The sequence below is a fragment of the Anoplophora glabripennis genome, unplaced genomic scaffold (assembly GCF_000390285.2).
Source record: "Anoplophora glabripennis isolate ALB-LARVAE unplaced genomic scaffold, Agla_2.0 scaffold157, whole genome shotgun sequence".
NCBI lineage: Eukaryota > Metazoa > Arthropoda > Insecta > Coleoptera > Cerambycidae > Anoplophora > Anoplophora glabripennis.
In genome coordinates, this window is record NW_019416263.1 from 605,810 (window position 1) to 615,573 (window position 9,764).

Here is a 9,764-nt window from a genome sequence, read left to right on the forward strand (position 1 = left end):
AATAATAATAATAATAATAATAATAATAATAATAATAATAATAATTTCAATCTCTTGTGATGTTATTATTGATAATTTACAGAAATAATAATACGTATTAACTCTGTATCCGTTGTTTGTCGTTTTAAAAAGTAGTGAATATTTACAAACAAAATTTGTTTTTTTTTATATCCACTGTAATTTTTCGGTGCATTGGTAATATTCCAGTTCATTAGCTGGGTTTTCCTCCATAATACGTCGTTTGTAAAAAAATCGGTGTGAGTGAAAGCAACAAAGGTACGGAGTGAATTCATTGAGTGGAAATAATGAGTACATTTTCACTGGATATTGAACATTTTGATAATTTTGCTCATTTGTGATAATATTTGAACTAAAACCAAGTACATTCACTCAAATATAGGTACAAGTTCTGCAAATAAAATCGTATTTGATACACTTGTAGCTAAATGTCCTCATTACTGAGCGATCCCACCGCATTCCATGGTTGTCATGCGTTGTCTTGCCTATATCCATAGTCCCCATTAGATCATCTCGTGGCGTGATGTAAGACGTGTAGTGCTTGACAAGTGTCCTTTTAATTTTTTTTACATACTCAGAATAGAGTCGAAAGTTACTCACTTGATAGCAGAAAAATTTAGTTGTACTCTTACTAATAGAGTGAAAATTTCACACAGTCGGCAGAAATTGATACATTATCGAGTAAAATTGAGTGAATTTGAGTGAATTTTTTTTATGGTGTATATATCATTTTTCTTGTTTGTGCATTAAGATACCGACAAGCAGCATACTCTTCGTAACAGTTTTTATGCATAATTAGTTGTACTTTGCCTAAGGCAAGTAAAATTCCAAATTTTTTTAATGTGAGAAACAAATCTAGATGTTACACATTATGTGTTAAGTCGACCTTAAACACAACCTTTGTCTAAATATTTATTTATATACAGGGTGTTCTCAAAGTTGAGTCATTTATTTTAACAGCTGGTAGAATTCATAAAAAAGTCGGTTTACCAAAAATCGTTTATATAAAATACAAATAAAGCAATTATTAACAATAATTTTAAAAAATTGAAATTTAAAAACTTTATAATACAAACCTGATTTATTGTCATTTTCGACTACTCCGTTGTAAAAACATAAATTGTTTGTTTACTACTGATACTGGGTACCTATGTCCTTTTTTTTGTAGTTGCATGGTTTTGAGTACGTTTTTCGATTTGACAGTACTAAATAACACAGACCAATAAAATTTAACTTTTTTTTGGAAGCAGAGACTTGAATATATATTTCCGAAGGATTTAGGTGCGCTGAATCCGAATCTGGCAGCAGAATTGCTCTATCACGTCAGGTTTTTGAGATATCCTAACCTAAAAGTGCAAAAAATACTGTTTTTCGTCATATTTGAGGTTATGTATCTATTCTTTTTCAAAAAACTAATACATTCAATCTAAAAGTACAAGGCTCCCTCCATCGAATGCCGTTGAGTTTGCTCAAATATTTTTTTTTCGTTGAAATATCACATGTCGAAATTTTTAAGTTCCTCAGTTTCTTAATATGCGAAAATCTACTAAGGATCCCTTAGACATCAAGTAGTCGATTGCAAGTCAGAAACTTCATATCCATACGGTTTGTGGGTTTGGAGTTGGTGGGCTTGGGGTTTGTAAGCTTGGAGTTAGTAGGTTCGGGTTTTGTGGAATTGGAGTTTGTGGGTTTAAGGATAGTGGGTTTAGGGTTTGTGGGTATGTGGATTTGGAGTTTGTGAGTTTGAGTTCGTATGTATTGAAGGTTTCTGAGTATGAAGTTTCTGAACTGTAATCAACTGTTGGACGTCTAACTGATCCTTAGTAGATTTTCGCATATTAAAAAACTGATAGACTTAAAAATTTCAACATGTGATATCTCAACGAAAAAAAAGATATTTGAGCAAACTCAACGGCATTCGAAAGAGGGAGCCTTGTACTTTTAACTTATATGTATTTTTTTTAAACGAACAGATGGCATTACTACATAACCTCAAATATGACGAAAAACAGTGTTTTTTACACTTTAGGTTAGGATATCTCAAAAACCTGACGTGATAGAGCAATTCTGCGGCTAGATTTGGATTCAGCGCACCAAAATCCTTCGGGAATGTTGACCTGTGTAATTCGTACAGTAGTGCGTGATATTATTTTCGATTTCTGCGTGTTTTGTGCAATAAAAATGGCACATGTGTTTGAAAACAATGAACTAGTGGACTTAACTTAAGGGGAGTGTCAACAAAATGCAGCCGCAGCATGTCGCTTGTACGCGGAAAGGTTTCCTTTGAGAACACCCTGTAGATTTCTTTTGTGGCTGTATGTCATTAAAATCATTCTTTATAACAACTTAATAAATTTGTACGTACCACTTAAANTAAAATGCAGCCGCAGCATGTCGCTTGTACGCGGAAAGGTTTCCTTTGAGAACACCCTGTAGATTTCTTTTTTGGCTGTATGTCATTAAAATCATTCTTTATAACAACTTAATAAATTTGTACGTACCACTTAAAATACATCGTTTTAAATTCGTTTTTCTAGCATATTGAAATTTAAATCGCTGGTTATATGACGTGAGAAGAACTTTTCAGTTAATTTGAAGTGCAACAGAAATTGCACCAATTTTTAACAGGACTTTAATAGAAATATTACAATGTGAGCTTTCTACAGAGAAAACTATAACTCTATGTATCCGTTAACTTGAAGTATACAGGGTGATACAAAATTTACACTTAATTCTTTAATCAGAAACAAGAAAAATATGTATATGAGCCAACGTATCTATCTATAAATAACTAAAACAACTAATAACTATTATGTTTCCACCCTATATACAAATAACGAAGTATTTGGGGACGTAGGTACGTTAACGTAATTTTTTTAATTTCATAATTTTGCCTAGATGGCACAATTTTGTAGGTGGAATGCTGAAAGACCGCTATATACAGGGTGTCCAAAAAATATATGCAAAAAAATTGGGGGTAATGTAATTTAATCAAAATTCCGTTTAGGGATTACTGCTGAAATTAATTTTCACTCTTTTTATAATGAGAGTATACATTTTACGAAAATTTTCTCTTTTTTTGTAGTTTTGACAATTTGTCGTACTATATACAGACAAGTTAGAGGGTTATGGGTCCTGTAAACTGCCTCAAGAGAGACCTTTTAGACAAAACTCATTTATTTAGGATTTTTCGCTAGCTGGTGATGATTGTGTTAAGGCTTACGTGTGAAACATGAGGCTAGTTAAGTGCTAAACAATAATCAAATGTCACAGTATAGGAGTCGCTGTCAGGCGCCCAACAGTAATTAACATGCAAACAAAAGTTGTGCAGTAGCCACTGGGTAGTTTGGATATGATTACCATAATAATGTTTACAAATTGGTAGACAAGTTTTTCGTTAAAACGTGTTTTTAAAAGCCATAAAGTTAAAGGAACCATAGCTGGTTATTTACCTGTACGCTAAAAGTGACAGGGTATACAAAAACAATTGTGATAATTGGTAAACACAAAACAAAAATAATGTAGGTAAAGGCTGATATAGAAAATAACTGTTAGACTGACTACCCTACTGGGTCAGATATTTTAAACGTATTTAATTATTTTACTGGATGTTAAATTTTGAAAACATTAAGGTGTAAGGCAATTAACAAATTCTATGACACTGTTAATTAATGATTTTTTTTTTCAAATATTAAAAAGATTCCTCTGTAAAATTAAAAAAAGATGGTGTTATAATTTAGAAACAATTGTAAAACTATTGAATACAATTTTCTTAAGAAATACAAATCAACATGTCTTGGTGTTTTTCGCAAAACTTATTTGCTTTTATTTGATATTCAATATTCATGTCTTCTATTGACTGAACAAAATGAAGGTAAAATATTTTATTGATTTGTGCCCCTCCCAGAATTTGTGCATATAGTTTTGTGCATAGTATTTTGCCTACAGTAATTAAATTGTTCTTTTAACTTTTTAAAATGATAGGTATACAGGGTGGTCCCGAGGTAATGGGCCAAAATTCATGGGTAGATTCCCCAAGCATAAATATTGCGATTTAGCCGAACTTACCTTAGTCCAAAAGTTGATAGTTAAAGAGATACAGGGTGTTAAATTTAAAATATTATTTCAGTTTTTATTTATTTACTCCTTAACAAATGTTAATATCCTCACAAAATTTTGGGGATTGGAGTTCTTTGAGTAGATGAATTAAAATCTGTTCACATTTTGGTTACAATTCATAGAGGGTGCTAGCTGCAGTAGATTGAATGTGTTAAAAACGATATAACTTTTTTGTACTTTAAGGTATCTCATCTTTGGTATCAAATTTTTTTGTCCCTACTTCTACGCTAATGACCTAATAATCATTTGGGATTTATTTTTAAATTTCCTGGACAATTCTACATAGAAAAGGTATACTTGTTGAAAATTGGTAGGTATAGTGTATCCTTTTACCGAAAATCTCAGTTTAAAATTCTATTTTAGGTAATACGACGATTTTGCCGAATTTGTAATATTGCCAAATTCAGTAGGTAAATAAAAACATAAACAAGGTGTTTACGATCTTGTGATTTAATTTTCAAGGGGTGATTAAACATCTTAAAAAAATGTCATTAACCTTAAAATGTCTTAACAAAAATTGCATAATAAGACCGATAATTAATGTATTTTTTTTTAGTTTTTTTTTATTTTTAAGGGGTGATTAAGCATAGTAAATGAAACAATTTTTTTATTTGTTATTTATTAATAAAAGTTTCATAATGAAAGAGATATTAGTGTTAAATTTTTTTTAATTTTTTTATTTTTAAAGGGTGATTAAACAATTTTTTTATCTTATTCATGGAATTCACTTTACAGTAGGCGTTCAAAGATAAAGCCGTGTTGTTGAACGCAATGTCTCGCTCGACGTATTGACATAATTTACTAGGCCTTCGTCTTACCGTCGAATTGTAGTAGCAGCTGCCTCAACGCGGTTACGATCATCTAAATCCATTATTTTGTTGGTGTATAGTATGTTCTTCATAACTCCTCATAAGTAGAAATCAAGAGGGTTAAGGTCGGGTGACCGAGGAGGCCATGAAACAGGACCAGCTCGACCAATCCACTTATTTACTTTCCTTATTAGGATTTATTCGGAAGAATTTATATCAATCCAACAGTGCAGTGACAACTGATGAAGCAGCTTGACAGATGAGAATAGTTACTGACATCAGCCCACTTAATAAAAAATTCACTAATAACCTATCGTATGAATTTAGATTTTATTTAAGATGTTGATGAATCGTTTTAGCATTAATAACTTTTTTTAAAGCGCCTAATCACCCGTTAAATATAAAAATATAAGAACTAAAAAAAATTCTAACAATAATATCTCTCTTATTATGCAACTTTTGATAAGACATTTTAAGGTTAATGAGTGTTTAAGCATCCCTTGAAAATAAAATCATAAAACCGTAGACACCCTGTATAACAGAATTGCTTACACCAATTTGTAACCAATTCTCTTGCTTTGCTTCAGATATCTTCTTCATGTAACTCAAACAAAAAAATTTCCACAATCAAGAGTGTCATGGATTTCCTTCTAATTTTCCTGATCCACTACAGGTAGCTACTTTTATGACATTAATTTAAATTCTTTTACATACTGGCTTCATATGCCTTTTTTTGCGGGCATTAAATAAAAAATAATAAGGAAGCGCAGCCTGGTGACTGAATAAAATATACCTACCAACATCTGTCCGTGCAAAAAGTGTATCATTTAATAAACTGCACAATATGGCCGTGTGACCACAAGCACACAAAACAAGTGCAAGTCACGGCGGGTCAATTAAAAAAATGACCGCAGGTGATAATGAACATTATTTCCTACTTTTTATAAATCTGCGTTAAATAGGAGGACATATAACAATGTGCGTATTGTCAGCATGCTTTAAAAATTGGAGGCTCCCGCTATTGTTGGGGGGTTATTGCGAAAAACGACCTATTGTTGACAGACAGAAATCGATTTGCAGGTACGGAGGTGTGAATTATCTGCTGTATTTTAGGGGAAATGGCCGTGATGATAGACACATGTTAATTTTTCCTTAGCCATATGTTACAAATATTTTGCATTCTTTTCAATAACGTTTCTAGTTGTTAATTGACAATATTTTAGACAGGGTGTTTTACTAAGGACAAAATCAGAAAAAACTGGCACTTTGAACACTAGAAATTAAATAATCATGAGTGAAATCAAAATTTTCGTAAAATAATTTTTGAAAGTATTAGAAATTAAGTCTAATTACAGTCGAAAGAAATGAAAACAAGACATATTATTTAATTTTGACTAAATATCTATTGATTAACAACTCCTTGAAAAAACAATACAATTTAAGCATGTTAGAATAGGAACAGTAGTATTTTAATGTAAATGAGGTTTTGAAAATAATCTTCAAATGGAACAGTGGTTTCAAGATCAAAGGATCACCTGAGGAGGGGTTCTAATAGTGGGTTCGCCTCCACAGAGTCTAGACTGAGACCAACAGGGTTGATTAAAGACTCCTAGCTAAGGTTAGGGAAGTGGAAAGTAATTCTATAACTGGCTCGGATCATGTACACAGGCCACGGCATGACAAAACCGAAAAACTTTAAATCTTCAATCGATTAATAGGCTATTGATTATATGTTTTTAAAAGGAACTATGTATGACGTTCAAGATATTTTATTACATGAATCGTTCAAATGGTCATTTTAGATGAAAAAACCGCGGAATGCCATTAAATTAGAGGGTGGAAATTGGAGATAGGGGTGAAAATGCACCCCTTTAAGTTTTTTTAATTGTAGCTCGAAAACGAACCAAATATTGCTATAGTTCATAGGAAAAAAAAGATAGAGAATTGAATTTTCCATCTAAATGGCTTATTTAAAAAATTTAAAAGGCAAATTTCATGCAAAAAATCGTTAATAAACAATTTGAAAAAAAAACAAAGAATTCGATTTTTTTATTTTTTTTTTACTTTTTTGTCTAGTTTTTTTGAGTAAAGATAGGTATAGGCATTGCGTCCTAAAAAAGTAGATAAAATTTACTTCAAAAAAAGAGGTTGTACAGTATTTTTGGATGAGAATTTACTCACATATGGCCAAACTTAGCCAATTTTTCGTTTTTCGTCGCATTTACCCTTATACGTTTTAATTCTAATTTTTTGCAAAAAAGGAAGGATTCGTTCAAGGATTTTCATCACATAACTTGTTCGAAGGGTCATTAAAAATGAAAAAACCTCGGGGTGTTATTAAGTTAGAGGGTTGAAATTGAAGATAGGGGTGAAAATGCACTTTTGCGGTTTTTTGAAAAATATAGTATGAAAACGAAGCAAAATTTCGGTATAGGAAGAATTTTGTAGTAAATTAAATTTCCCATCGAATTGGCTTATTTAAAAAATTTAAAAGAAAAATTGTATGCAAAAAATCGTTAATAAATAATTTTTTAAAAAAAGCAAAGAATAAGATTTTTTGTTTTTTTTTTACTTTTTTGACTAATTTGTGTTAAAAACGACGAGATCTAAAAAATATTTAAATTTCACCGGTTCAAAAACTTTTGAAGGGAATCTCATCTAGTTTTTCTGTACAGCAACTTTCTTTGTCTTCTTGTTCTACTAAAAAAAAAAAGAGATTCAAAGCAACAATTAAAAAACTGAAAGAGGCGTATCCTCATTTTCCACCCTCTAATTTAATAGCACTCCGCGGTTTCTTCATCTAAAAAGACCCTTTGAACGATTCATGCAATAAAATTGCTTGACCGTTATAGTTCCTTTTAACCCTGTTTTCTTGGATATAATCAATAGCCTATAATCAGCACTTATGTAAACATGCCTTTACTAAAAATGTAGTTCAAACTATCTAGAAACTTCACAACCATAGTTCCAGAAATTAATGGAAGTTTTTTTTATCTTTCTAAAACAATATGCGTTCTTACAGCACATTATACAGGGTTAGTCAAAAGTATGGAATCCTCCAAAAATCTCAGCGGGAAAGAATTTTTGGGATATATGGTAGGGACAAAAGTCTCAACATTTTTCATGGCGCATTCGATGGTAACGTTGACCTTGAGGTCAAAGTAAATGCTCAGTGTCAGTTCAGAGAGATTTTTGGGGGTTTCCATACTTTTGACTAACCCTGTATAAAGTATTAACAGCGGAACAAATTTTTTAATACTTTAAAATAGTTAGCGACCGTAATCTCACTTTTATTTGTATAATGCGTATATATTCTTTTTTTATTTTGATCTTTCTTTCGACTCCAGGTCAGGTCCAGTTATATCATTGGCATAGTTCGAAAAATGTGGACATATAATTCTCTGTCCATTGTTATAATTCACACACAGCAAACTCGTTGAATTTGACTAATAATCGCAGTAATCACTTCTAATGTTCATTACTTCATCTGCTCAACTGTTCAATACTTTGAAACGATGCTGACATGTTTCAATGTATGTTCAACTATCTCTTAATTATAAGTATTCAACGTCAATTGCTTCAACCTTCAGTTTTCCAATAAACATGGAACAGTGTTCACATGCTTCAACATATATTCAACTAACTTCCAATTTCAATCTGTTCAACTATCTTTGTATCCTGAGTCTACTGAAGAATTGAAAACTATTTGCTGTATCTATATAACAGTCTGTAATAACTAAAATTCGCTATAGAAAATCTCCTGTTGTCTTTTAGTTGCAAATGTTCTGCTTCAGTTAATCTTCACTGTGTTAATCATCAGTTTTTCAACCAAGCTGAAACGATTTTTCATATACCCCATCAAATGTTCATTGATCTGAGAACTTTCATTGAATCAATCTCCATTTGTCCAAGCGAGTTGGAACAATGTCCATATATTTCAGATGTTCAACTAATTTTCAACTTTAAGTTTCTATTTATTAAAAATGATTGAACAAGGCATCAATTTAGTTGGAAATCATTGCTATTTTTAAAAGTTACTAAATTAGTTATACTGCTACAATCACATTATCTGATATATAGAATTCTACAGATAAAAGATTCTTTTGGTTAAAAAATGTTGTTTGCTGCGGGTGTAAACATTTTCTCTTTGGAGTTTCATTCAATGGCCTGTATGACAAAATCACTAGATGATAATAAGAAGAATATACAAGAGACGTTCTTCGTAGAGAACATTCTTATATTTAAAGAAAGTGTAAATAATTAAGAGCTTTAAAATTTTTATTTAATGAAAAATACGTCATTATAGAAGGTATTCAAACAACTTCCCTTACAAGTCTATCTTAAGAATGCATTAAGTGCTTTTTCAAGTATCGCAAATTGGGCTTTAATTTCTTCTATTCATTGCTGCTACAAACGGCGAGCTTTAAGTCCAATACCACTGGTACATCTAATGTATGTTCACGTTCATGTTACAAGGGAAAAATGTTCATTTGTGCAGCATACCCAATAAAGAAAGTCACGAACCGCTACTACGTGGTCTCTTTACTATTAAAATTTTTACATAATTATTCATACATGATATATGATCGTTCACTGCGAATATTCGTAGAATTAAGGAATTCACTAAAACCAAGGTACCAAATAATTGATTATACCTTACGTTACGTTATTATTAGTAATGTATTTCATCGGTAGAAAATGATTCCAGTCTCTGCGGGATTGTCATAATATATTGGATCATAACTAAGACGTAAAAAGCGCAGCCTGGACTTGTGGTCAAACTTGAGAACATATATATAAAAGACTTAAACCAAAAAG